This window comes from Camelus bactrianus, chromosome 5, assembly GCF_048773025.1.
Source record: "Camelus bactrianus isolate YW-2024 breed Bactrian camel chromosome 5, ASM4877302v1, whole genome shotgun sequence".
Lineage (NCBI taxonomy): Eukaryota > Metazoa > Chordata > Mammalia > Artiodactyla > Camelidae > Camelus > Camelus bactrianus.
The window spans coordinates 25,981,051-26,007,436 of record NC_133543.1 but is presented as its reverse complement, the minus strand read 5'-3'; the positions used below and the strand labels follow the sequence as shown (position 1 = coordinate 26,007,436).

The window sequence follows — 26,386 nt, the reverse complement described above, 5'->3', positions numbered from 1 at the left end:
CATTAAAATTGCATCAAAAAGAATAAAATACCTAGGAATAAACCTACCTAAGGAGGTAAAAGACCTATAACCAGAAAACTATAAGACACTAATGAAAGAAAATGAAGACAACACAAACAGATGGAAAGATATACTGTTTCCATGGACTGAAAGAATTAAGACTGTTAAAATAACCATACTACCCAAGACAAACTTCAGATTCAATGCAATCCCCGTGAAAATATCAATGGCATTTTTCACAGAACTAAAAGAAAAAATTTTTAAGTTTGTATAGAAACACAAAAGACTCCAAATAACCTAACCAATTTGAGAAAGAAGAATAGAGCGGAAAGCATCTTGCTATCTGACTTCCTACTATACTACAAAGGTACAGTCATTAAAACAGTAGGGTACTGGTACAAAAACAGACACGTAGATTAATGTAACAGGACAGAGAGCCCAGAAATAAATACACACACTTATGGCCAATTTATCTACAACAAAGGAGATAAGAATATACAATGGAGAAAAGACAATCTCTTCAATAAGTGGTGCTGGGAAAACTGGACAGCTGCATGTAAAATAGTGTTACTAGACCATTTTCTTATACTATATACCAAAATAAACTCAAAATGGACTACAGACATAAATCCAGGACCAAAAACCATAAAGCTCCTAGGAGAAAACATAGGCAAAACACTCTTTGAAATAAATCATAACAATATTTTTCAAATCAATCTCCAAAAGCAAAGAAAACAAAAGCAAAAATAAACAAATAGAACCTAACTAAACTTAAAAGCTTTTGCACAGCAAAAGAAATCACTGACAAAACAAAAAGACAACATATTGAATGAGAGAAAATATTTATACATGATGTGACCAACAATGGGTCAATATTGAAAATATATAAACAGTTCACATAACTCAACATCGAAAACAAACAACCTGATCAAAAAGTGAGCAGAAGACCTGAATACTTTTTTTCCAAAAAAATCATACAGATGGCCAAAAGGAAGGCACATGAAAAGATGCTTAACACTGTTAATTATCAGAGAAATGCAAATTAAAACCACAATGAGATATCACCTCACACATATCAGAATGGCCATCATCTAAAAGACCACAAGTAACAAATGTATGTGAGGATGTAGAGAAAAGAAAACTCCCATACACTGTTGATGGGAATGTAAACTGGTTTGGGCAACTGTGGAAAACAGTATGGAGGTTTCTCAAAAAACTAAGAACAGAATTAGCATATGACCCAGCAACTTCATTTCTGGGTATATATCTGAAAAAACTGAAAACACTAATTCAAAAAGATACCTGCACCCCAATGTTCTAGCAGCACTATTTACAATAGCCAAGATACAGAAGCAACCTAAGCGTCCATCAAAACAGATGATTGGATAAAGGAGATGGAATACTACTCAACCATTAAAAAGAATGAGATTTTGCCATTTGCAACAACATGGATAGATTCGGAGGGCATCATGCTTAATGAAATAAGTCAGACAGAGAAATATAAATACTATGTTATATCACTTATGTGTGAGTTAAAAAAAATAAACTAGTGAATATAACAAAAAAATAAACAGACACAAAGACATAGAGATCAAACTAGTGGTTACCAGTATGGAGAGGGTAAGGGGGAGGGGCAAGATATGGGTAGAGGATTAAGAGGTACAGACTAGTATGAATGAAATAAATAAGCTACAAGCATATATTGTACTGCATGGGGAATATAGCCAACATTTTATAATAACTACAAATGGAGTATAACTGTTAAAAACTATGAATCACTAAGTTGTACACCTGAAACTTACATTATATTGTACATCCAAAAATATTAGCTACTAAGTATGTCCATATTTTATTTTTAATCTTTGATTAAGATCTTTATTTCTTCTTAATGTAAAAATACAATTAGGAAATATCATTTTGTGTTGCCTTGGATGAAAAGAGGATCAAAAAAAAAAATCCATTGGCAAAGTGAACATAGCTGAAAAGAATCATTCTGCAGGCCTAGAACTGAAAGCACCATCCAAATAAGGCAAACTCAGAAAACAGGGGGCCTTGTTCCAGAAAGTATGAGAAGAAAGGTCAAATACTTTTACTGATGGCAATTACCAGTTAATGACTGTTTCATGTATTTATAATTGGTCCACATATGTCATCTTCTGTTAAGTAAGGCTACTCCTTCCTTTTCTAAAAACAATCTAAAATGAATCAATGAGTATTTATGTACCATTTGCCACAAGATCTAACTCCTAATTTCAAGAGACCTACAATGAAGGTGGAGTAAAAAATTATTAAGCATTAAACTCAGAGCAATTCTGGACAGGGTATAAGTAAGTGACAAATTATACACTGAGCTAAACTCAGTAACAATAATATAGCCAATGGAACACATTTGGAAAAAAATAAGCCACTGTCCATTTAAAACATCTAAGCAAAATATTTGGAAGAGAAAAGAGGTTTTAGAAACTGGGAGAAAACAAGTAACTGAAAAGTCTAAAATAGTAAAGAGAAGGAAAAAATCTGCACTTACAGTGAAATTTGACATTGGAGAAAGAAAACATGGCAGTATCTCATTGAAATTCCATTTCCAAATACATTAAGGTTAGCGAAACTCAAAACACCCTAACATGCTATCTGTGTCAGCTGAATAATAAAGGCAGAAGCAAAGAACTCCCGAGAGGAAGTAAAAATGAAATCTAAGTACTTGGAAAAACATATTCAGAAGATCACTGGGGGCCGAACTTATTTGTTTGGTTAAATTTCCCCCATTTTACTCATTTCCAATGGAAAAAAGTATTCATTACAGTCTGCAGCTAATTTTCCATCTTTTAACTTAAGGTACCTAAAACAGTTTTACATAAAAAATTTCATTTGTCAAATGCCAAACATCTGCACCCTTGATTACAGCCCTGCTACTGAGACTCAGGTTTTTCAGGTAACATATGTCACAGAATTTCACTTCAGTTCAATCTCTGTGCACATTGAGGGTTGTGTGTGTGCGCGCGCATGCGCATGCGCCACCTAGAAAAAGAAAAGGAGCAGAAGGACTGTAGGAAAGGCAACGAGATGCGTGAACTAAGCCCCATACACCACCACTCAGTTACCGATGATGACACCCTGCGAGGTCACAACTTCGAGTCTGTATGATAAACATACAAAAAAAGAGAAAAGGAGGCAAGAGAGAAAAGGAGATTTTTAAAGGAATGTTTTCATGTATAATTATCCTATAAATCAAAATTAAAGTGGCAAAGCATAGGAAAAACAGATACAACGTATATGCTGCAAATAAAAATACATTCTACACAATGTCTTCATCAAATACACAACTCGTCCCTCCTTCACCTGGCTTCACCCACACACCCAGATCTTCCCCCAGGATCTCCCAGGCTTTCCCTGTCACTGTTAATTGAGATTCCCAGCAGTGTGCCTCGTCCTATTAAAGAGGGCTTAATCTTGCTTCTCTAAATTTAAATGCAACAAGCCAGCAAAGAACAATAGGCCTGGAGTCAGGGGACCCCAGTTATGGCTACAGCTTTTCTGCTAATTAGTTATGCGACCTGGTCCAACTGATAGCACACCTGCCTCATGTGAGGCAAAGGCGTCTCCTCTCAGGGTCTCAGTCTCCTGATCGGAAAGGTGAAGAGTGGATGCCTGCTCACTCTCAGGTTCCAGAAAGTTCAGCAGAGCCAACAGTGCCAGTCAGTGGCTCTATTTCCACCTCTCACCCATCCCCACACGCTCCATGCCCCAGGCAGCTGGAGGAGAGAGCCAAGGAAAGGGGTACCATGTGCAAAAGATGATGGCTGAACTTCCACACACAGGAAACACACGTAAATCAATCCCCAAGTCTTGGCTCCAAGCCTGCTTTGTACTCAGAATCATTCGGGCCACCGCTGGAGGACCTTTTTTTTTTTAAAGCATAAGAGATGTTCCCTGCCCTCAGAGACAGTTTGTCCTGACAGAACTTACTATCTAGATAATGAAAACTCTCAGATATATTAAAAACAAGAGAATAAGGGAAGACTCCCACTTAAGTGATGAATATTTCAGAAAAGGGAGAACTTCATAGTATCAATAGCTAACAAAAACTTCAGAGTGAAAATAAGATTCTGCTCATTCAACAAATATTTCCTGAGTGCACACACTGTGTCAGGTGTAAAAACAGGCATAGTTCCTGTTCTCACGGAGTTTAGTCTTCTAGGACACAGTCATCAACAGAAAGGCCCATGCTGCAATGTGAGAGATAAGGAGGGAAAGGATCTAGTAAAGAAACTCAGAGCACACTTCCCCAAAGTGACACTAACGCTAACCGTCTGAGCTTTGCCCAGTGTTCTCTGGACCAACCCTACCGGAGCTACTTAGTAATCAAACAGCTTTCTGATAGCAATCAACAATGAAAGAGCCCATAGGCTTAGCACTGGGCACAACCCTTTGGTAAAGAGAGGACAGGTGAAGTTGCCTCCCTCCTCCTACAACAAACGTACAGAACAATTTTAAACTGCAGAAGACAATAACAAACTCTCGCAATTCTAATTCTGGGAGTTTGGCTTCTTAACCTGAGGAAATTTAGTAAATAGAGCCTCTCTCTTTCGTGTCTGCTGTTTCCTGAAATCTGTTTCACTGCAGTACATTTAAATAATTATGAACTACTTCATATTTCAGGAAGTCTACTTCAGAGTATATAATTTCATCAGTGAAAGGGTGAGCCCCGCACTCCTTGAATTTTCAATCTGCTCATGACTTCGGAGAACCCAGGGTGGGTAGAATAATGCCCCCACACCGCGTCCCTGTTCTAATTCCCAGGATCTGTGAACACGTTCTCTTCCATTGCAAAAGGACACGCAGTTGTCAGGATTTTGAGATGGGGAGATTATCCTGGGTAACCAAGGTAAACCCAATCTAATCATCACATGAGCCCCTAAAACAGAGAACCTCCACTGGATGGGTTAAAGAGACAAGAAGGAAGAAGGAGGGAGACTGGAAATGTCAGAGGGACTGGACTGTTGTTGCTGGATTTGAAGATGGAGGAAGGGGCCTGAGCCAAGGAAAGTGGGTGGCCTCCAGGAGCTGGAAGGGGCAAGGAACAGACTCTTCCTGGGGCCTCCAGAAAGAAACACAGACCCGCCTACACCTTGATTTTAGCCCAGTGAGACCCATGTCAGACTTTTGCCCTAAAGATCAGTAAAATAATACATTTGTTCAATCAACTTAAGGCATTAGGTTTGTGATCATTTGTTATAGCAGCCAGAGAAAACTAACTTGTTTTCCTTTATATTTTGAAATCTATAAAATGGGGACAATTGTCTTTTCATTTTTCTTTTAAACTGTTGCAAAAATGAACAGACAAATATTGGATGAAGATTTTTCAAGAAAAGAGCTTGAGTAGGAAGAAACAGCATTGAAAATGTTCTTCATTGCACCTCTTTTCCTCAACTTTACGGGATTCAGTCAATCAGAAAATAAACCAGAAACCTAATCTATCTGAACAGTTTCATGGCATCCCCAGGTAATCAGAGGCAGTCTTTCATATTGATCATAATATAAAACTAGTTGAGTTACAGAGACACATATTTTGTCAGTTCTTTGGCAAAGGTAAAGCCTCCGTTGGAAAAATACAGTAATGAAATATTCTGGAAGTCAGTATGCAGATCTCCAACTGCTAGGCAAGTTAATGAGGTGCGTAGCTGGGGACTTAGCATGCATCTCAAGCACTGGTTCTGCATAAGAAACACAGTTGATTCTGATCTCATCACCTTATCCATTTTTTACAGAACCATCTATCAGCGAAGAGAAGACACTCCATGTATTAAAAGTTTCCACATCCACCCTGAGCTATCAGAAACAGGACAGCAGGCCATGTATTAGAGTTTGCAAACCTAATAAAATGTTTTGCAAGTAACATATTTAATAAGTCAAACACCGATTATATTTGGTACATTCAAAATACTAAAGCCCAGCGACACAAAATGTCTTGTCAACATGCCAGGAATAGCCCTTTAAAAGAAATAACTTCGGGGCTTATATTTTAGATGGGTCTCCAAAAATGAGCTTCCAAGCTACTAGAACAGAAAATCATTTTATGGATGTGAACAAAAAAAAGGATTGTGGACAAAAAATACTGCAAACCATATCAGTAAGCAAAGAATGCTGAAGTCATCAAGTCATCAGCGGCTGCCGCCACCCCCCAGGGAAAACAAGCCCGCAGCCCGGCCTCTGCAGCCACTCACAATGGTGCACCCTGAGGGGACTCAGAATAAAAAAGGACAGGATACTGGCCCTAGGTGGCTAGGTGCTTGTCAAAGGAATGATTTCAATGTGCCCAAATGTTTGCTCCCTCCCATACATAGAAAGGCGCCAACTTCTTTAACTTGAGATTTCTGGTTTTCTTTAGCTAACAAGTATAATCTTTTAATGTTCCAACTACCTGGTCTTTGTTGTAAAACTCCTATATATCCTAGCTCCTCCCCTACCTCTTCGGAGCAGTCCCTCAGAGCAATCTGAGAGGCTGCCATCCCGGCTTGAGTCCTCCCACCAAATAAAACGTAACTCTCCAATTTTAGGCTGTGCATTTATTTCAGTCGACAGGATCTTAGCCTCATATACTATTAAATAATCAGAAAGTGCTTATATATAACAAAAGAGTACAAATTCCAAAATTTATATTAAACAGTTTTTTAAAAAGAAGGGAAAAAAGGACAAAACATGTCAAAAGCAACTATCTATATTCAAATCTTGGCCACTACTTTGTATCTTTGGGAAAGTCTCAATTTCTTTTCACCTTGGTTTCCTCATGTGTAATGGTATTTTAAAAGCGTTAAATAGCATTTAAGAGTGTTTTTAAAAGCATTTAAAATAGCCTTTGTTTTCTGTCTGTGAGTCTATTTTTGGTTTGTAAATAAGCTCATTCATATCATTTTTTTAGATTCCACATATGAGTGATATTATGAGATATGTATCTTTCTCTGTCTGACCTACCTCACTTAGCAGATACACACTACTATATACTGTGAACGAAAATACTGCAACCATGTCAGTAAACAAAGAATGCTGAAACCAAGTCATCAGCGGCTACCACCACCCCCTTGTGAGCCCGGCCTCTGCAGCCACTCACAATGGTGCACTCCAAGCGGACTCAGAGTAAGAAAGGACAAGATACTGGCCCTAGATAGCTAGGCGCTTGTCAAAGGAATGAATTCAATGAGCCCAAATGTTTGCTTCCTCACGTACATAGAAAAGCACTAAATTCTTTAACTTGAGATGTCTGGTTTTCTATAGATAAAAAGCAATCTTTTATTGTTCCAACTACCTGGTCTTTGTTGTAAAGCTCCTGTATATCCTAGCTCCTCCCCTACCTCTTCGGAGCAGCACCTCAGAGCGATCTGAGAGGCTGCCATCCCAGCTTGAGTCCTCCCACCAAATAAAACATAACTCCTAACTTTCAGGCTGCGCATTTCAGTCGACGATACAAAAGAGAGAAACAACAAGGATGTACTGTAGAGCATAGGGAACTATATTCAATGTCTTGTAATAACCTACAATGGAAAAGACTCCGGAAAAGAATACACACACACACACAAAACTGAACCACTTTGCTGTACACCTGACACTAACAACACAACACTGTAAGTTAAATACACTTCAATTTTTTAAAATTAAGATAAATAAATAAATAGCCTTTGGATCTTGGGATGTGCTCCCCATTCCTGTCTTCACCCCATGGCTCCTTACACCCCCACCCCACCCTGCCACCAGAGGCCTGGCCCTGCTGACATCCCCAGAGTGCTTCGGTGTGAAACCTTCTCATTTACACTGTGGCATCAAGATCCACAAAGGATGGATTAATTGCACTCTGATTAACAGCCAGCAGCAGCACAATGATTAAAACCAATATAGGTTTTATTCCGATCTTCCCTGACACCTGGTGCAGGGGCGGGGTGGACAGGTGTCTTGATGGTAGAGGGCACCCCACGAAACAGCCCCTCTGACATTCTCAGCCACAGTAGGGCCCCAAGGGACCACCAATATCTGACTTTTCCCTCTGAGGAAGTTCCGCCTTCAAACCACCCACTACCACCACCTCATTCACCTCAACAGCATATTTTCCTTCTCTAAATGGAAAAAAGAGGACTGAGCTCAGCCCAGTGTTGTGAAGATTAAAGGAAATAATCAGTGCAAAATGTTCAGTACAATGTCTGAGCCGCAGTACATATTCAACACATATTAACAATTATTTTCATCAATTATGACCACTGTCATCACAGGAGGTACAACCTACCACAAAATCTGCCAGAGATCCAGTCCACAGACCCCAGCTCATCAGATTCATTTTTTTAATGTTTTGGTCAATTTTCTAATACTAATAGGAGGGACGTACCCAGATGTCCTTTGTTAATTTAGTAGAGAAGCACAGAGACATTTCTTTGGGAAATAAATGTCAGAAGCAACTACACAAGAGTAGATTCTAAACCCTGAGGAAAGCAGGAGAAAAGTCAGGAAGACGAGAGAAATGAACTTTAGGAAAGAAAATTTTGCCCAATTAATAAATTGGCTCAGATGAGATCTTTGTGGAGAATAGAGAGCAAATGGGAAAGTCACGAATGGTAAAAGTTAGGCAGGGTTTTAAGTATAAAGAAGCAGATGCTGAAGACACAAGTTTAGAAAATGAAGGAGAAAAAAAGATGTTACTGTCAAAAGATACAGGATACCTTACGAAGCACAAGAGAAACACGGAGAGGAAAGGTTAACTGCTAAATGTGAGGAGGCGATCTTGTGTTTTCAACCATGCTTCTAAAAAGAAGTATCATGTGCTTTCTGCTAAACCAAGCAAGTACAGTCTGACACAAGAAAAAAGAAAATGAAACCTAAATGGAGAGAGAAAACACTAAAATAAAATACTATCATTCTAAACACCCCCCAAGTCCTACAAGGAGGTGCTCATTCATAATTCTGCCTTGTAATTAGAGCACAACCTTCTTCAAGGAAAGGCCCCTAACAATACTCCACAAAATAAACTAGAATTCACATGTTTACTTAGAGTGAACAATTTAACTAATATACATGACTAACTCTGGCTAACTCTCTAGGGCAGTTAAGACATCAGATTCCCGTGTGGTACTTCGTTTAAAACAGTAGACTCCCCACTCCACCCACTGAGTCATGATGCCTGGAGGCAGGCGCCCCCCTTTTAAACACTCCTCCTGGTGACATCCACACTCACTAAAGCATGCGTCTTGGGCTTTCTTCTGCTTCTTTTCCCCTTCTTCCCTTCTTTTATCAGGCATACTTTTGCCTATTTCAAGTCAGGGCTTAAGAACAACAGACTTCAAATCAATCAGAGCTAGAGTCAACACCTCGCTGTAGAATGTAATGGTTAAGTGACCTCCCTAAGTCTCAGTTTCCTCATCTGTACAATGGGAACAGTAATGCTTATTTCACAAATCTGCTCTGTGGGTCTGAGGACTAAATGAATGGAAATGTTAAATGTGCTTGAAGGAATGCCTGACACTCCTCTGACCTTCAGTGAAGGACCATTAGCCCCCGGGCGCCAGCAGCAACCAGAGCTCGTCTCACGGTAGGCCTACAATAGCTTCTAGAAAGACAGGTTGCCCCTTGGCTTTCATATTTCAGCACACACACTTATGCAAATAGCCTAAGGTATTCTTTGCTGAAATTAAATCATCCTAAAGTGGGTTTGGCGGACACATGTCTGGATGGGGTCTCAATGCCATAGACCTCATAACTCTGACCAACCCACTCTCCAAGGATGGCAGTGCACTGGTCTCTACATCCGTCAGAGACACACAAGAGGAAAGGAGGCTGAACTTCCTCATTATAACCCCCAGCTTGTCCTCTAGTTACGCCCTGGTTACACTGCCCTGTCTAGTCTGAATATGGTTCACTTTTCCTCTTCAGGGGAATTTGGAATTAAGAGATGTGCCCCAGTCCACGATCCAGGGCCAAGCCACCTCACTATGTGGCTGGTCATTCACATCCTGACATAATGTGTTCTCTGTAGACAGCATACATTTATTGAACTCCTACCAGGACCTGTGCACACTGCAAGGCTGTGCCCTGCTAAAGTTTGCAAGAAAGCAGGGAGATTTGCAGTCACAGATGGGCTGCAATAGGTATCACTGGTAGAAGTTATAAAAGATGTGAAAACCCGCCTACAGGTCACTGAGTTTGGAGCCAGGGCAGAGCACAGGCATTGCTTCTGCTGAAAAGGCCAACACAGAAGGACAGTGGGCCACGGTCAGAGCAAGGAGACTTCACACAAGTCATGCCTGGCATCTCCTGCACCAGCCAGAGAGACAAGTGATAAGAAAGGAAAAAGACCTCCTCTACCTGGTCCAGGTGCTGTGCTTGTCAGTCAAGAAGACTGGACTCCCCCAACCCCACAGGCCACTACCAGCCCTACCCCCACCCAGCCACCAGCTCTTCAGCTGCTTAGGAGTCTGGGATGGAGGAGACAGGGAGGGAGAGGAGAGAATTCAGCCCATGTGAGCCAGTCCCAGCAGAGACATTCTAGGCGAGCCGGGACCAGGGAGCCCTGGACTATTCCACGGAATGGACTTTAGAGTTTCAAACTAATTATAAATGAAAATCAAGTATGACAAAATTATCAGTAGGGATGGAGAGGCCCCTAATTGGCAACTTTACATTTTCTCTCTTACCCTCAGCAAGTACATGGAATACAGACGCTTAAAAAGTCAAGCTGATATAAATGGCCAGGAAAAAAATGTTCTACATAAATTCATCACTCAGTAAAGATTCCCAGTCATACCTACCACATTTGCTTTCTTTTTATAAATTTTTCATTAAAAAAAAATCAAACTTTCAGAAAAGTTGCAAGAGTGTTAGACGAACTATATGAAACTGGTACTTTTACAAGTCAAATATGGCCAAATATTGGTTATATCATATAGTTCTACCTAGTATTATTTTTGTAATTTATCTGTAAGTTTTTTAATACAATGAATTTTCATTCACCCTTCACCTAAATTCTGTAACTGCTAACATTTTGTTGCATTAGTTTTTTGATAGACAGACAGACAGAGGTACAGAGCTATAGATATATAGATGCAGACACAGATACACAGGGCTGAAATTTTTGAGAGTTGTGAACTCCATGATGATTTACCCCTAGGTACTTCAGTGCGTTTCACAAGAACAAGAACTACATCTCACATAATCACAGTATAATTATCTAATTCAGGACCCTGACATTGTTATGTATGCTACTGGTAACTAATACACAGTACAGATTCAAATCCTTCCAACTGTCCCATAATGGCCTTCACAGCATTGTTTTCTAATCCCGAATCACACACTGCATGTGATCGTCGTGTTTCTTTAGTTTCCTTTAATCCAGAAAGTTTCTCAGCCTTTCTTTTGTCATTTATAATAATGGCATTCTTTGAGAATACAAGCCAGGTGTTCTGCAGAATGCTCCTCACGTTGGATTTATTTGATGTTTTCCTGTTTCCTTGCGAGATGGCAGCATTGATGCCATGTCCTCAGTGCATCACACTGGGAGGCACGTGATGTCTACTCATCTCACTGTGGTGACGATGACTTTGACCACTTGGTTAACATGATGATTCTACCATACAAGTTACCATTTTCCCTTTGTGAGTAATCATTAATCTCTAGAGAAATTAGCTACCATTTTATATACAGTTCAGAAATATTTACTGAGCACCCACCCTATCCAGGCACAAGTCTCTCCCTTCAAGGATTTCATATTTTAGTGGAGATGGGGGAATCGGATGATATGTGAATAATCAAGGATTCAGTATTCTAGAAGGCAGCTGAAGGTGGCTGATGGAGGGATGTGTGTGCTTTCATTTTAAATACAGAGTCAGGCAAGATGTGTTTGAGGAGTTGACATTTGAGCACAGGCTTGAAGGGGAAAGAACAAGAGCCATGGGGAAGAGAAGAGCTTTCTAGACAGAAGGATCAGCAAATGCAAATGACCTGACATTCCTCATATGTTTCAGGGACAGCAAAGAACCAAGATGGCTGGAACAGAATGAGCTGAGCGAGGAGAAAGGTTTTTCAGGATTCTTTCCATTAGAGCTGACCAACACACTCCCTAAACCCCTACACTGAATTAGAAGTGGGGAGAAAACAAAGGGAATGTCTTAGCCAATGTAACTGTGCCATTTACAGCAGAGCTCGTTTCAGCCACAGCTGGACTGGGAGGGGCAGGGGCGGGGGGAGGATAAGTGAGGACCTAACGAGCCTGCCCGTCTCCAGGTCTTGCCTCTGATTTCTTTTCCCAAAGTGGAGGCTCAGATGGCCATTCCAAGTCCAGCCTTTCATCACACTCATTTAGTCATCCCAGGGGAAGTGAGTGCCTCTTACCCAGCAGATTGAGGACAATTCCTGGGAGCAACATCCATTGACCTTGTTCACCTCAAGTCCCATTCTGGAGTAAATCCCTCAGGGGTTGGGGGCAGGGAGGAGAAGTGGGGGAGGGTGTTAGGACTGACAAGGTCTGGATCCCAAATCCACCCCTAGAACCCAGCTGGCAGGGGAGGCCAATCCCCCACCAGAGACACAGTGAGAGAATGAGTGAACAGTGATTCTCTCCCAAAGTAGACTAAGGTCCTGATTCTAAAGAAAGGAAGAAGGTGTACTGAGCAGGAGAGAAAAACAACAGATGCACCATTAGTGCATTTACATAATTATACTTTGTCTCCTTTAAAAAATAATAACCATCTTGACTTTCAAAGCCTCTGATAAATGACAGTTTGAAAGAGATTTTTTTGCCCATTATATTTTTTTTTTCAAGGACACTAGCTTAGATCCTTTTGTTCCCAACGCTGACACTGGAGGATTGTGAAGAAATAAGCAAAACAAAGTATTAAGCACACAGCTTCTCCATGGTTTTCATGTTCATTAAGTCTGCTTTCACCCGTGCAAATAGCTAATTCTCCACTGAGATGCAAGGATATCAAGAGGGTAAAAGTCTGACAGCACCTACAGTGACAATTCTCCTTTAGGACAGCATCATTTTACTAGAGCTATAAGCAGCCAAACCCAGTCCCCTGAAATCAACTTATTTGAAAGCCAGTGGACATTGCCAAATGAAAAAAAAAAAAGAAAAATGAGGAATCAGTGACTTTTTTATACCATTGGCCTTACACTCATGTTAAACAATTTCACATAGAGGCTGAAAAACTAAATTAAAACATAAATTCTGTTTTAAGCTAAAAGACGTAGGGGACTGTCATTTCCCAATGCATTCCATATTCTTTGTAAGAATGAACACAATTCAGTTCTTTTTTAAAAAACTCTAGCATTTTTTTAAACAAATTTGACAAGTAATACCAAACAAGACCTTAATGCTTCTAAAAGTTGTACTTGTAAAGGGAAGTATTCAAATTGTAGATTAATCTAGGTTTATTAAGTCAGTCCTCATAGGTTCACTATCCTTTTTCTTAGTAGCATTGTTTTTTGGATAGGATAAGAATAAAACTGAAAACAGACTTATCCTATAATCCAGCAATCCCACGCATGGGCATATATCTGGAGGAAATTCTAATTTGAAAAGCTACATGCACCCCACTATTCATAGCAGCACTATTTACAATAACCAAGACATGGAAACGACCTAAATGTCTGTCAACAGATGACTCGATAAAGAAGTTGGGGTATAAATATACAACAGAATCCTACTCAGCCATAAAAATAATAAAATAATGTCATTCGCAGCAACATGGTGACATAAGCCAGAAAGAGAAAGAAAAATACTATATGATGTCACTTATATGTGGAATCTAAAAAAAAGGACACAAATGAACTTATTTACAAAACACAGACAGACTCACAGACATAGAAAACAAACTTACAGTTACCAGGGGGCAAAGGAGGTGGGAGAGGGATAAATTGGGGGTTCAGGATTTGCAGATACAAACTAATGTATATAAAATAGATATACAACAAAATCCTCCTGTACAGCACAGGGAACTATATTCAATACCTTGTAATGGCCTATAATGAAAAAGACTATGAAAAGGAATATATATGTGTGTGTGTATAAATAAATCACTATGCTGTACATCAGAAACTACCACAACATTGTAAATAGACTACATGTCCATAAAAGAAAAAAAAAAGAATGAACCAACAAAAGAGACTTTTATGTGCATCTTCACACAGTGAGGGAAATTGAAGATCTTCACTCCTAGGATCTACTTACTCTAACCTCTCTGTTGTCTAAATGCAAACTGAGAGAATCCTCTTACATACTGTTAGAATGCATAGGTGAGTTCAGAAACACGAATACACTTATAAAATATTCCCAAAGTCGTTGTTTTCTTAAAATATAAACAGTAAGTGTATGGAAAATAATGGTATAAAGATTCTCATTCATCATACCAAGTGATAAATAGATTTGGGGGTATAATATTTATGAGAAATGTGCCAGTCCTATACTAAAAAATTGTAAAATTTCTCTCAGATATATGGATATAGATATAACAATAAACAAACACACACACATGGCATTCATCTACATTCTCAATAAAAAATGTAAATCTGCATAACCTTTCTGGATGGCAATTTGGCATTATATATTAAATCATACAAATATATATACCTTTTAACCCAAGGAACCCTGTGTGAAAAATCTATCCTAACGAATTTATCAGAAATGTAACAAAAAATGAAGGTCATTTATCTCAGTGTTATTTATAATAGCAAAACAAACCAAAAAAAAATTCAAAATTCCACAAATAGAGAATTGACTAACTTATTTCTCATTCATGCAGTGTACCTCTATGCAGCTATTAAAAACATAGTTTTATTTCAAGACTATGAAATAGCCTTAAATAATATACTATTAAAGCATGATACCAAATTGAAGAGGCAGAATATTCTCCATTTCATAAGATGTGTGTATGTAATAGACACTTAACATTATAAAAAGATACCTTCTAAAGCTTCTCCAATTCCCATATCTGCAAGCATCAGTATAATAATTTCTCCCATAAAATGCAATCAGATATAATGAAATATTGTTAAGGAACTCTTCACTCAATCCCTGAATAAACTCTAAAGAGTATGGCGCAGAGAGATGCTTTCTTCGTGTACCAAATAATCCCAGGCCAAATTCCTACCTTCCTCCCCGATCCTCTCTCCCCACTAGGAGAACAACCTCTCTTTCAAATGCCCTGGATCTTCCAGCTAAAATCATAATCTAATTTCCTTTCATCTTTTTAAAATATTGTTTTCCAAACTTGGGCCATCTGCTTCCTAAGTTCACAAGACTGACCAAACTTACATAGTATTATCAGTTACTGTCTATATTTGTTCTTTACATCAGCTCATGTTTTTATGTAAATATTTTGGTCATATCAGCCATAACATTAAGGGTTGATATTATAATTATTTTTTCTAATGTATCTTAAAATAAATACCTTGGTCCCCCCAAAAAAGCATCTAATAAACTATCTCATACACTACACCATTGCTATCTATCCCTACAGAAAACACATGGGAAACACCAACTCAGGGGATGATGTGTGACCTGGGTACTGTTTAACAGAGTTTAAACAATGTCTTCATCCAGATCAGTGTCTCTGAGAGCACCAAGTCAAGAAAGTTAGGAAGTGGAAAGTTAGCCAGGGGCATCCTTTAGAACCGGCCATAAGTGGGTATCTTTCTGCCTGACCGACCTGCTGCAGTCATTTCTCCCTCTAGGTCAGGAAACCCTACACTTCTCTCCAAAATCCAAGAAGCAATCGCCATTTACTTAGGAAATAAAAGATGTATTTAAACAGTACAGAAATACTTTTCCAGAACTTCCCTTTAGTTCAAGAGTTGGCAAACTTCTTCGGTAAAGAGCCACACGGTAAATATTTCTGAGTTTGTAGACCACACTCTCTGTCACAGCTGCTCAACTGTCATTATAATGCAGTGTAGCCACAGATGTGTAAATGACTGAGCTGAGTATGGCTGTGGTCCCATAAAAGTTTATCCATAGACACTAAATTTGAATATGATATAATTTCACATGTCATGAAGTACTATTCTTTTTTTTAAAATTTTTTTCAACCATCGAGAAATACAAAAAACTTTCTAAGCTCAAGAGCAATAGAAAACCAGGCATCAGGCTAGATTTGGACAACAGGTTACATCTTGCCAATCCCTGCTTTAGACTATCAGAGGTGGCAATCTTACTGCTTATACAAACTGATGGAAACAAAAGTCCAGTGTTCGTAATAATTTTTCCTAAAGTTTTTGTTTGCATACACAAAAAAAGCATTTATCAACATGGATTTTATCCAAAAAATATTTTTTAAAAAGACGTAAGAACTCCAATTGGCATCATTTAATTACACATACATAATTACCAGCAAATCCATTTTGAGACTAATCTAAGTGAGTGTATGTGAATAAAAGAGCTTTAATTTTTCCACTTCCTCCCACTGAAGGGCTGTTTTCCTTTTATTTGGGAATTCAGACATGTTCATCCAGGAACAAAGCAATGTGTGCAGTTCAAGTAATTGTTCTTCAATAATTATTCTGAGGAAATTCTGACCCACTTCACATACTGAAAAAAAATAAAAGTCTAAGTTCCTGACTTAGGGTTTTGGAAAGCGTGTGCAACAGAACCGTGGGAGGCACGGAGAAACGGGAGAGCCTGCAACAGCCCAAGTCAGGAAACAGGAGGTCACCAGTCCTGCACTGCCGCACACCACACCAAGGGACAAGACCCCGTGTCACTCTGCTGAGCCAGAGAGCGTCGTCTGTCAAGCAGGGATCACTTCACTCACAGAATTTTTCTGAAAACCAATGGAGAAAAGCCCTCTGTCAACAGAGGAGGATAATGCAAAACATAATGAAATTGAAAAGAGAAGTGTGGCCAAGTCAAAAGCGCAGACGTAAGCCGCTCAGAGCCGTGAAGTAATGTAACAAGCACTCTCTGAAGGACACGTCCATCACTTCCCCGTACATTTCTGGAAACAATCAAAAAAATCAGTTCGTGGAGCTTCCTGAAAAACCTGACAGAATAACACTTGAACTGAATCCTGCCATTTTCATAAACATGGCTCTTAATTTTGCAGTTGCCTCTCAAAGCTGTGAGTTCAAATTTGCAATCAGGAGCTAAGAACCTACAGCTGTCTCCAAACTAGTGTCACTGTAAATACAGGCAAGCCGGTTGTCAATCCTGCTTGAGTGCTGAAGTCATTTCAAAGAGCACTCGCTCCATTTTCCCTTCTCTTGGGAAATGACAAGCATCCACCATTAACTTTCCAACTGACATGAGCTCTGTAGTCACACCGTGGGACTAATCCAAAGGGTCTGAATGCTGGGTGGGAACCAGTATGTTACAGATGGTCTGAGGGCAGGTTAAATGGCTTTAATTAAGAAGAATACGAAAAAAGAAAGATCATTTGGCACATAGGTCAATATTTTTCTTTCAAAACCAACGTAGGCATCCTGGGGAAAAAAATGACTGCATATTCATCACAATGAAGCCAGTATGAGACCTCAGAAAGGAGATTAATTTAAGAGAGGAAAAGTAATCAAACATGAGAAATATGTAGTACATAAAATGAATTTTTATCCACCATATTATTTTATCTTGTACATCACCTGGTTTAATAATAGGTGGGGGATCTCACCTACTGCTGCCTGAGTGCCAACTGGTGTAGCTCACCGGCATCAGACATATGCGAACAGATTCGTGTTTGCCAGATAAAGACTGTGCGAATTTTCAAAAATAATGTACTTTGGAGATCATCATACTAAGAGAAGCTAGAAAGAGAAAGAAAAATACCACATGATATCACTTATATGTGGAATCCTAAAAAAAAAAAAAAAAAAAAAGGACACAAATGAACTTCTTTACAAAACAGAAACAGACTCACAGACATGGAAAACAAACTTATGATTACCAGGAGGGAAGAGGATGGGAAGGGATAAATTGGGAATTCAGGATTTGTAGATACCAACTACTATATATAAAATAGATAAACAACAAGGTCCTACTGTACAGCACAGGGAACTCTATTCAATACCTTGTAATGGCCTATCATGAAAAAGAGTATGAAAATGAATATATATACATGTATGTATAAATGAATCATTATACCCTACACCAAAAATTAACACATGGTAAATCAACTATACTTCAATAAAAAAAATTAAACTTTTAAAAATAACACACTTTTAGAGCATAGCTTACTATATAGGCCAAGACATACTGTATCCTGAATGAGAAGGTCTGCATACTGTCATTTATTACAAGGATAACTTAGAAAGCTCATGGTGGTGACATTAAAGTGAAAGAGGAGTGAGGCTGAATTCCACTCTCCTACCTATTTGAGCAAATTGCTTACAGTTTCCAAACTTGTCTCTTCAAGAAGTGAAGACACTGCTGTCTCCTTTGAGTCTCACTGAGTAAATAGGATAATGTTTGTAAAGTATTTATAACTACACTGGGCACATGGAAACTTATCGACAAATAGTAACTGTTACTATTTTTATTATTCATATTATTATCACTTTGCTCAGCTTCTAAGTTTCAGCTTACAGCCACTTCATTGGCATCTTATCAGAATCATGTAAGCTATAGCATGGAAACATGCTTTTTATTTGACAAAGTGGCCAAACATACATATTCTTGTCAACTATCAAACTTCAGGTCAACTTAGTGCTGTGACTCTTTCAGATTCTTTTCAGATAACTCACTGTATATGCCATCAAAATTTTTCATGACAATTATTATACAAATAACATGGAAAAGTGTTGGCCACTTAAACAAGAAAAGAAAAATCTCCATTTCTAGGCTGAAATAACTATATTGCTCAAAGTATGCTCCAGGAACTTCTGCAGGATTCCACAATGAGCTTTCAAATGACTGATATTTAAAAATCCAAGCTATACACTTTATTTAGAATGAATTACTTACTCGTGATTCACAAGATCCTAAAAGGTTTGAAAAAGACTGCTCTAACCAAGTACTTTGCTTTATATTGCATTTAATAATTCATGTTAGTTTAGATAGGAATGGAAACTGAACTCTCAGCTGCAAAGCACAGTCTCGGCTGTGCACAGAGAACACCTCTATGTCCTGCACCGGGTTCCCTGCTGTCAGAAGACCCAGATGTGGCCGGGTCTCTGCAAATTTCTCCCATTGTACTGGACATCTATCTTCTTTTGGTTGCAAGTTTGGATTTTACTTTACAAACTAACTAAGCAGATGGAGAGAGCAGCACTTTTCTTGTTTTCAGACGCATAGGCCTTAGAATAAATGCACAGCAGATGGCAGGTAAAAAAAAAATGCCAAGTGGAATAGTAGAGAAATGACCGTAAGGATTCATGCCTCTCCTACTCTGAAGCTCTGCCCTCTGCCTTCTTGGGATCAACCATTGTGTAGATTACAGAACACTAAGCAATTCCCATTGGGTCACTTCCTTAGACTATATATGTTAATTCCATAGTTCACAAGAATTACTCATTTTTTACGAAAATTTCTTTTCCTGGTTCTTTTACAGCTCATTAGCTTATCACTATTGTTAACAGATGCTATTTTGAAAAAGGTGGGATATTTATATATCACGGTTGAGCTTAATTAAGAAGATGGATTTCAGTGGCTGAATCCAGCCTTTTTCAGAAAAAAAAAATCTTATGCTATTATTTGTATTCTATAAAACTCTAAGTGTTTTTATTTATATAGAGTGTTTTTACAAAAGAAGCTCGTAACAGTAGCTGTTTTAGGAGAGGAAACTAGGCCACCGGAAATTCTGTTTGGGAAGGAGACTTACTTTTTGCTACATATATTTCTGTACAGTTTTGGAGAAAAACAGCATATTAACCTTAAGAAAGTATTAGTGCATATCGTCAGTGCTTCTGTAAAAAAAAAAAATGGATTTGAATAGAATGCTCTCCAAGATTCCTTTCATTCTAAAAGTCTAGGATTCTAAACTCCTGTTGAGTGCTCAGATAGCCATTCTATATCTAAAGTAAGAAGAACAAAATCAGTCTCAGCTATTGCGGGATCTGCATTCTCAAAAGGCTGGGCATTGCTGTATATACACCAAGGATATGAGAAACACATTGCCATTTGTAGAAAATTCTGGCTCTCTTCTGCAGATCAAAATAATCTAGACAGTCCTTTTAAAAGTAACTTTTTTTTTTTGGTTTTTGTTCATTGAAATTCTGGGGTTTTTTAAAATTATAGTTGCTTTACAATGTGTTAGGTTCAGGTATACAGGTGTGTGTATATATAAATTTTTTTTCAGATTCTTTTCCATGATAGATTACAAGATATTGAATATTGTTCCCTGTGCTATACAGTAGGACCTTGTTGTTTCAAATCCAGCCTTTAGGCATAGTTTCCTTGGTCTGAACAATGTTTAGCTCTTTTTGAATTTGTTTCCATCATTTAAAAATCAGGAGACGTTACACAAGACTTGGGATTTCTGGCTTCTGCTGAAATGTCTCCACACGGCACCCGCACTTACACGTGGTGACCACCAGCAGGAGCTCGGGAGTAGCTGCCCTCTTCTGAAGGCTGTGTGTGTTCCAGGTCCCTGCAGTTCTCTGTACTCACTGATGTCCTGTGCCTGATCTCAGTAGGTATTAGATTTGGGGTCCTCTGCTTGAGAGAAGAAATTCTTCCAAAACTGTGCTTTGCAGTTGAGAGCTTACTTAGCCCCAACCCCTACCTAAAGGAACATAAAATGAATTATGGATGGATCCTGCTGACAGGCTAGCATGCCACATTCACCAGCATTCAACACGTTGTTTTAGAAAGAACTTAATGGATAGAAACCAACTCGACAGAGGGGACCCAAGGAGGAAATGAGACTCACCAGGACCCTCTGCCATTGGTGGGGGGGTGCCTCTGCATCTCCAGTGTCTGTCCTGGTGGTTCCTATCACCTCATGTTCAGTGGAGAGGCACAAGTCAAGTGTGAAGCCCCCATAAAGAAACTCAAACACTCCATGCCAAGGAAAACAGCTGACTGAAGGGTGACAACAGTGTCATCACATTTTATTTCTTTAGCTTTCTAACAGGTTTGGCACGGTGCCAATAGATGGTCTGCATGGAACATGCCTCAATGATCAGACCATGTTGATCTAAGTGAAAACGGCACACAAGCCAGCTAAAGTATATACAGCCAAAGGATACGGCTAAACATATGTGCGTAGTACCCTCTGCACTACCAGAAAAGCCCTATAAGGTATCATTCATAATGAAACCCAACATCAGCAGCATCCTACAACCGGCTGGATGAAGACATCCCCAGGGAAACCACGCCACTTCAGCCACTGCAGAACACATGACATATCTTTTACAGTTTCATTTTTGGATAAGACATATCTTCAGACCACTTTTGTAGTGGGGAATGGGAGATTAACTACCAGACGCTGGTTGGAAACTCACATAGGTCTCTACGGCTCTCTCCTTTTATACTTAGTGACCAATTTTATGGTCGTAGAGAGACATTTTTAAAAAGACATCACTTCTATCTGCTCACAGACAGAAGCCTGAAATAAATGACTGGGGTCTGTTTTCCTTCTCCTCTGGCAGGAGCAATTGCTTTGAAAGGCTATGTTCTGAAAGATTCAAAGTTCAGCTTAGCTATTCTGTGGCTGTTCTGCTTTCCAGAAAAAGCTTTCATGAGCTATGAACTCAGGCAGCAGCACATGACAACACAAGTGAAAACTAAAAAAGAAAGGCTCTTGTCATACCCCTCTCCTCTACAAGTTAACACTCCAGCATCTGCAACACTCAATCCAACCACTTCTTACCCTGAGCACAGGAAAGGCACACCTTGCATTTACCTGAATGATGAAAAAAAGCACATCTTATCTTTTGGGGAGGAAGAATTACAAAAAGGGTATCCTTCCTCCTGGACGATGAATCACAAAGCAAAAGGCTTAAAAGGTGGAATGTAAATTGGATGGCCAGCTCAGCCCACCCACTCTGCTGGTACCTTGGACAGCGCACAAACTACACAACTGTGCGGGCTGGCATTTCCCTCCTTAGTGCCATCACTACTGGCCCAGACCAAGCACCAAATGTTGTACTCAGACTCCAGCAGTAGCCTCCTAGCTTCTTCTGAGGAGTTTCCACTCAGCGGGCTGAGACTTTAAACTTTTAAATCCAATCACATCATTCCCACGCTCAGAATCCTCCTCAGACTTTTAGACTCATTCAGAATAAAGCCAAGACCAGAGTCTCCAACTTTGCTGTTCGTAGGATGACCCCTGGACCAGCAGCAGGGCTATCACCTCTAAGCCTGTGAGAAATGAAAGCTCTCAGGTCCTACCCCAGACCTACTGAATCAGAATCTGCATTTCAACAGAATCCTGGGGGATGCCCTGGCATGTGAAAATTGTAAAGTACTGGCTTACCAAACCCAACATGACTCAGCCCCCACCCTCTCACCAACTTCACGTCCTCCCACCCCTGCTTACTCAACTCCAGCCACAACAGACTCCTTACTGCTCCTCAAAAAATGGCAAGAGCATGGCCACATTCAGGCATCCGCTCCTACTCCTCCCTCTGCCTGGAACATGTATCCCTCTGGACGCCCACCTGGCTCACTCCCTCACCACTTTCGGATCCCTGCTCACCGTCCTCTTCTCAGTGAGCATCTCCCTGACCACACCCATTCTCTCTTGAAAGCTCCAGTGTCGAGCCTTCTTGGAGACTGTGGAGGCCTGCTAGGAACAGAGCTTCTAAAACGACAAATGTGTCCATCAGGCTGTGGTCCAAGGCCATTTTTGCTGGCTATAAGCGCGGTCTCCAGAACCAGAGGGAGCACACAGCTCTTCTTAAAATTGAAGGTGTTTATGCTCGAGATAAAACTGAATTCTATCTAGGCAAGAGATGTGTTTATGTGTACAAAGCAAAAAGGAACACAGTAACTCCTGGTGGAAAACTGAACAAAGTCAGAGTAATCTGGAGAAAGGTAACTTGTGCTCATGGAAACAGTGGCATAATTTGTGCCAAAAGTGAAGCAACCTTTCTGCAAAAGCCACTGGACACAGAATCCATGTGATGCTGTACCCTTCGAGGATTTAAACTTATTGAAAAGTAAATAAATAAAAGGGGGAAAAAAAAGGAAAACTCCAGTGTTCTCAAAATTCCTTAGACCCTGCTTTAATTTGAGCAAAACATTTATCATACTACCTTATACTACATTATATTATATATTTATATGAAACGTTGCTCTCTCCCACAAATTTAACCTTCATACCTACAAAGACATTGTCATTTTTTTCACTATTGTACCCCCAAGTCCAACATATAATAGGTATTCAATAAATATTTGATTAACAAGTGAATATATGAAACCAGTGTTTCTAATGAACAGTGGATGAGGCAAGTATCCAACTTACTTGCACAGGCAGACATGAAAAAAGATAACTCAGGCACTTCTGACTTCCAAGAGGAAATGAGCCACAGTTGGCAAGTAACATGGTCAAACCTCCAGCAGAAGGACACAGATTTTAAAAAGACCACGTGGCCCTAGGTAGCGTTAGCTGTGGCCAGAAGCTACAGAATAATTCGAAATAGGAAATCCATGTGTTTAAATTTAGGTCTTTCGGGGGGCGAAAAGAAATGGCATTACCAAGCACCAATGAGGATGTGGAACCCCAGGAACATTCATTCATTGCTGGGGGGAAGGTCAAATGGTCTCATCACTCTGGAAGTCACACACCGATGTACTGACCCAACTGACGGAAAAACATACGTCCATACAAAACCCTACACACAAGAGTGTAGAGTGGCTTCCTGAATAATCATCAAAAACGAGAAGCAACCACATTGTCCTTCAATAGGTGAGTGAATGTACAGCCAGTGGTACATCCAACCTACAAATGATAATGTAGAGCGATGAAAGGAACAAGCAATTAATCCACACAAAACGGAGAAATTCTACATGTGCACTGCTCAATGAAAGAAGCCAGTCTGAGAAGGCTCCATGTTGTATGATCTCATTTATATGACACTCTGGACAAGGCAAAACTATAGACAGAAGGAAGAGTGATTGCCAGGGGTGTCTGGGGGTGAGGCAGGAGACTCAAATAAGTGAAGCTCAGGGGATTTGTTTGCGTAGTGAAGCGAGTCTGTACGAAACTGAAATGGTGAATACATGACACGACACATTTTCCAAAACCATGGAACTTTACAACACAAAGAATGAACCATAACGCATGTAAAATAACAACAACAACAACAACAAATCAGCCGGGAGGGCAGGATATCCCAGGATGGAACTCAGACTGTGACCAAAGAATCAAACTCTATTCCAAACGTATGACATAACCTCACTGAAGGGAGTAGGGGAAAACAGGTGCTGACCTATGTAACTTTGGAAATGTTAAATAAAACTGTAAGACTCTAGATGAAAGAAACTGCCCCTAAGAGTGTACTTTAGTTGATAAAGTTAATGCTCAAGAAGACAGTCATAAATAATTCTGAAAGCACTGCACACGTGTACCTGGACTGGACAAGCAAACAGATGACTGATGGCAAAATCTGAGTTTCTCAAATGAAAAAGATATGTGTGTGTGTGTGTGTGTGTGTGTGTGTGTGTGTGGTTGTACACACACACACTGGTGCTAAGGGACAGATGGGTGAACTAACACTGAGTGTCAAACTCTGCATACACATTAATTCATTATATCCTTTCAATAGCTCTGTAAGGAAAACCTTTGCAGATGAGGACTCTGAGCATAGGAAGGTAATTAAATTGCTGAAGGCCACGCAGAGAGAAGTGGCCAAACCAGCATGCACAGAGCAAGCTCTTCCCAATGCACCTCACTTCCCAGAGCTCATATTGCTCCAAACTTTGTATAAAGTATATTATCTCATTTTTTATTCTATATTAAACAGTAAGGTAACAAATTATGTCTGCACTTTCTATCAAAGAGCCACTGTTGACCTTTAACTTTCATAATGCCTAAAGTCTTCTACATGTGGTCCTATGCGAAATATTTCTTTTAGAATTTTGTGCTGATGGAAGTTTGCCTTTAAAAACTGACATGTTCTCTCCTTTCTGGTAACAAGAATTTCACAACCCATCATAATATGCCTCCCAGCCGTGACTACCAGGAAAACCAGCATCAAAATTAAGACTCAATCACAATAAAAAAAAGAGGACACTAATGAACTCATCTACAAAACAGAAATAGGCTCACAGACATAGTAAACAATCTTATGGCTACCAGGGGAGTGGGTGTGGGAAGGGATACATTTGGGATTTTGAGATTTGCAAATGTTAGCCAGTATATACAAAAATAGACCAAAAAAACACAAATTTCTTCTGTATAGCACAGGGAACTAAATTCAGTATCTTGTAATGACCTTTAATAAAAATATAAAAATGAATATATGTATGTATATCCATGACTGGGACATTGTGTTATACACCAGAAATTGACACACTGTAACTAACTGTACTTCAATTTGAAAAAAAGACTCAATCACAATAGCTCAGTGAGGTTTTTGGTAGAAAACTGGCTTTTTCCTTCTTTTTGTGGCTTTCACTGTTCATATTAATTTACTGGATGCTTCATTTGTTCTGTCTGAATTTTCATTGAGTCTTTATAGATGTATGTATATTCCAGGAAATGTGATCTGATCCATGAGATATCGAAATCCATGAAGGAGGAATCCGTAATATCAAGGATGTTACTACACAGTTTATCAAAATTATTTATAAATAAGCATCTTTTTTTCATCTGAACTATGAGTCATAATTTTTATGAGCTTAGATTTACTCTCTGAAAAATAACAGCATTGAATCTGTTGTTGGATATTAGCTGCATTTGTTGCAGGAGAAATGTCTCTTAGCATGCCCATCATTAGGTGATAATAAAGACATACATAATAACGATGGCTTTAATAATTGATTTGGTTATACAGCAAGTGTCCCTCTAAGTGAAGAGGAAGGTCTCACATTTCTAAACCACTCTTGTTGTAGTTCAGCAGGTGAATTAAATATTTAGCGGGCTGCTTAATATTTCATTGTAGACAAATCATAGTGGGTTTTACCCACTCTTGGGTACAAAAACAGTGATCCAGTGCCACATGTGTATATCAGCTTAATTCATAAATCATTTTTAAAGGCATTCCACTCAATAGTATACATGTAGGGACGCTTGAAGGACCACACCACTGGGTAAAGTAATTATAGCAGTTTGCTGGTGGAAGACTTTGTTATCCTCCTGGGAAAAAGATCTGAGGACAGGGAGATTTCACTCCGGCTCTGTACATTTCTGAAATCAAGAGAAACTATGTTCCCTGCCCCTGTAACAAAGGAAGTCAGTCCTTCAGCCAAAATACTCTGGCTCCCTCACTACTGCAGAGCTTTCTCCTTTGCCTTCGCTGTACATATATTGCTAAAAATCTA

General features: G+C 39.4%; 1 protein-coding gene and 1 pseudogene across 1 annotated transcript in view; one reads left to right on the top strand and one right to left on the bottom strand.

The window, feature by feature from the left end:
• Nucleotides 1–26,386, bottom strand: part of THSD7B (thrombospondin type 1 domain containing 7B) — a 763,775-nt gene that overhangs the window by 701,915 nt on the left and 35,474 nt on the right. The gene's annotated exons all lie outside the window — the stretch shown is intronic.
• Nucleotides 3,004–23,049, top strand: LOC105083426 (large ribosomal subunit protein eL33 pseudogene; annotated as a pseudogene).